Raw genomic sequence first — 4,198 nt, 5'->3', positions numbered from 1 at the left:
GGGCGCCTGCTCCGCGGCTACGTTCGGGGCGGAGCGATGGTCTGGCCACGCCCTGGCCACGCCCAGTCTCGGGGGACACGCCCCGGGTCGGATTTAGCCCCGCCCCCGCCCGGCTCCGCGGGCGGTCCGCACGCTCCGCGCTCCCAGGTAAGGCTCAAGTGCTGGCTTCTAGTCCCCGACGCCCCCCTTTCTCTCTTCTCCGCAATCCCCACGGGCCCAGCCGAGAACTGCCGTCCCCTCCGCGGGAGGCCAGGGCCTAGGATTCTTCACATCCCCTCTGGAAGCTGCTTGGCAGACTTCAGGAATACAAAGAAAGAAGCTGGGAATGGTGGTGCGTGCACTAGCGAGGTCGAGACATTAGGATCAAGACATTAGGATCTGCTGCACAGTGTGACCCTGTCTCCAAAACTGAACAACAAAAATAAAACAAGAAAAGAATAAGAGGAAGCAGATGTCCTGGGCCCAGGAAGCTTCCAGAGGAAGAACAAGGGCTGGGGCTGGAGCGTCAGCACGTGTGCCCTCATTACTGTGCACCTCAGCGACCTCCGACCTCCGTCCATCGCGGGACCTCCTGGGCTGTCCCCTGCAGCTCGGGTCACAGCCGCCGTGGCTGACATGTAAGAAGACACCTGTGACCCTGGGCAGATCCTCTTCTCCCTGGGTCTCATTCTTATCTGTAAAATGAAAAGGGATCCTTTCTCCAGCGACTCTTCCAACTTGCTAAGTGTGTGTAACCTTGACCCAGACTCTCTCTTGCCTCCTGGAAGCAATCTCAGAATTTTAGAATTCAGACTCTAGAGCCGGGGCTCAGGTGGCTTGTGCATATAATTCTAGCTACTTAGAAGGCTGAGATCTGAGAATCACAGTTCAAAGCCATCTTGGGCAGAAAAACCTAAGAGACTCTTGATCTCCAGTTAACCAGCAAAAAAGCTGGAAGTGGAGATGTGGCTGGAGTAGTAGAGCATCAGCCTGGAACATAAAGGGCTGAGTGAGAGAGTGAGGCTCTGAATTAAGCCCCCATATATCAGCACACAAAAAAGTAGGACTGGAGGCGTGGCTCAAGTAGTAGAGCACCAGCCATGAGCAAGCAAACCCAGTGAGCATGAAGCCCTAACGTCAAGCCAAGCTTCCTAATAAAGTATATATATTGAGCCAGGTACTGGTGGCTCACACCTGTACTCTGTAATCTCAGGAGGCTGAGATCTGAGACTCTTATTACCAATTAACCATCAAAAAGCCCAAAATGGATCAGTGGCTCAAGTGAAAATGCTTCAGCTAGCACAAAAAAGTTAAAGGACAGTGCCCAGACCCTGAGTTCAAGCCCCAGTACTGGCACAAAGGAAAAAAATTGCCATAGGAGTCCAAGACAGAGTGCCCACCATCATCCAGCCTCTGCTTGCCCCTTTCAGAGAGGGTGTCTCAGTAATGTGCAAGAAGCTCTGTCTCCAATTACTCTGGGCTCAGAAGCCCACAGCCAATACTGCTGGAAGAGAAACAGGGCTGGGCTAGCTCAGTAGCAAAGAATACCCGGCTGACATTCCACCCTTAGCACCTTTCTGTCCTTCCCTGCTCCATCAGCACTGTTTGGGAAGATAATGCAGCCAGCTATCCTGGAGGACTAACCTTTACAGTTGCCTCCTCCAGGAAGCCTTCTTATACTACATAGATCAGGTTTCTCCTAACACAGTCTCCATCTTGCAGTATTGCAGTTTCCACCGCCTGTTTCTTCTCTTCTCTCCTCCTTCAAGGACAGAAAGACTTTCTGATTCATTTCCAAGTCCCAGACACTTAGCAAGGGGGCCAAATAGAGCTAGAAAGGCTGTCAGTATTCCTTTCCTCCCTTGCTCCTGTCTCTTGTCTTTCAGCTTTTCCCTCAAAGGCAGTGAATAAGGAGGTCACAAGACTGAGCCCCAACTCTCTTATCCCAGAACAGCGAGGCCCTAGAACGGTGGAAGGCACTTTCTGACGCCATATGTGCTCAGGAGGGGGCAGGCCTGGGAAACGCTGTTTGCAGCCTGTCCCCGCCCCTCCCGGAGGTGCCTTGCTGGGAGCTGTCAGCCATGTGTCCCCTGCAGAGGGGCAGCCTGCTAGTGCCCCTTCTGCCGCTCCCAGACACAAGCAGAAGCAGAAGGTCAGAGCCGCGAGGGGCCTCTTCTGTGGTTGCTGGCCAAATCCTCATTTCACAGGTGAGAAGTCTGAGGCCCAGAGAAGGGCAGGGACTTGCCCAAGGTCACACAGCCAGCCAGGACCAGAAGCCACCTGGGGTGTTTACAGCCAAAGGGAACAAGGAAACCTTGAAAGAGCACAGGGTGCAAAGATGAGGTTTTGGGGTAATTTTTTTTTCTATTTTATTTTTTTCCTTTTTTGTCAGTCGTGGGGCTTGAACTCTGGGCTTGGGCACTGTCCCTCAGCAATTCAGCTCGAGGCGAGCGCTCTACCACTTGAGCCACAGCACCACTTCCAGTTTTCTGGTGGTTTATTGGGGATAAGAGTCTCACAGACTTTTCCTGCCCGGGATGGCCTTGAACTGCAATCCTCAGATCTTAGTCCCCTGAGTAGCTAGGATTACAGGTGTGCGCCACCGGCACCCAGCAACCTGCACCCAGCTAATTTTTTTTCTTATCTTACCTAAGTGTGCAAACATTGTGCCGTTGATCATGATTGCTTTAGTAACTGGAGGCCCAGGTTGGGAAGCCCTGCTTCCTTCTTGGTGCCCTGCTCTTCCATGCATGCCAGTCCAGCACTTCCCCTCCCTCATCACCTCATGGTCTTAGGTCAGCTGTTTAATGCCACCGGCCTGGCCTGGTGGCTCATACCTGTAATCCTAGCTACACAGATGGCTGAGATCTGAGAACTGAGGTTCGATGCCAGACTGGACAGGAAAGTCCATCTTCAATTAAGCAGCAAAAAGCCAGAAGTGAAGCTGTGGCTCAAGTGGTAGAAGGCTAGCCTTGAGCACAAAAGCTCAGGAATGGTTTCCATACCCTGAGCTCAAACCCAGGGCCAGCATAAATAAATAAATAAATAAATAAATAATCCATGAGCCTTAGTTTCCTCAAAAATACACAACTGATGCAATGGGCTGAGTGTTTATATCCTTAGAAGCTCACATGTTGAAATCTTAACCCCAAGGTGATGGCACTGGAGCCTTTGGGAGGTGACTGTTGTCAACGCAGAGGCCTGGTAATAGGAGGGGGTGAGAGGAAGCCTGAGAAGGCCCCGAGAGGGAAGAGGGAGGGCACGCCATGAACCAGGAAGCAGCCCGCACCTAGCACAGGACCGAGTGGCACCTTGACTTTGGACTTCCAGCCTCCAGAGAAGGCGATGGCCAGGGGCTGGGAATATAGCTCAGTGGTAGAGTACTTGCCTAGCATGCATGAAGCCCTGGGTTCGATTCTTCAGCACCATATACACAGAAAAAGCCAGAAGTGGTGTTGTGCTAGCCTTGAGCAAAAGAAGCTCACAGACAGTGCCCAGGCCCTGAGTTCAAGCCCCAGGTCTGGGAAAAAAAAAAAAAAAAGACGTGGCTGTTGTTTAAAAGCCACCCAGTCAGTATCTTGCTATAGCACTGGCATGGACAGAGGAGACTGACTGGGGACTGAGAAGAGAATTGATGGGCTGGGTGTGATGGCCTAGTTACTTGGGAGGCAGAGACAGGAGGATCAAGGTTCTAGACTGGCCTGGGCAAAAATAGAAGACTATTTTTTGTGTGTATATGTGCTGGTCCTGGGTTTGAACTCAGGGCCTAGGTGCTGTCCCTGACCTTTTGTGCTCAAGCACAGTGCTCTACCACTTTGAGCTATAGTTTTAATTCAGGCCTTTTGGGGCAGTTAATTGGAGATAAGAGTCACAGGGACTTTGCTGCGTGGGCTGGCTTGGAACCACCATCCTCAGATCTCAGCCTCTTGAGTAGCTAGGATTACAGATGTGAGCCACTAGCACCTGGCTGAGACTCTGTTTTTTTGTTTTTTGCTTTTTTTGGTTTGTTTTGTTTTATTGCTAAAAAATAAAAAGTGAGGGAAGCCAGGAGCCAGTGGCTCACACCTGTAATCCTAGCTACTCAGGAGGCTGAGATCTGAGGATTTCAGTTCAAGGCCAGCCTGGACAGAAAGAAACCCGGAAGTGGTGCTGTGGCTCAAGTGGTAGAGTGCTCACCTTAAGCTGAAGAACTGAGGGATAGTGTCCAGGCCCAGAATTC

The sequence above is a fragment of the Dipodomys spectabilis genome, unplaced genomic scaffold (assembly GCF_019054845.1).
Source record: "Dipodomys spectabilis isolate Male_0828 unplaced genomic scaffold, ASM1905484v1 ptg000118l, whole genome shotgun sequence".
Classification (NCBI taxonomy): Eukaryota; Metazoa; Chordata; class Mammalia; order Rodentia; family Heteromyidae; genus Dipodomys; species Dipodomys spectabilis.
This window is presented reverse-complemented; position numbering follows the sequence as displayed.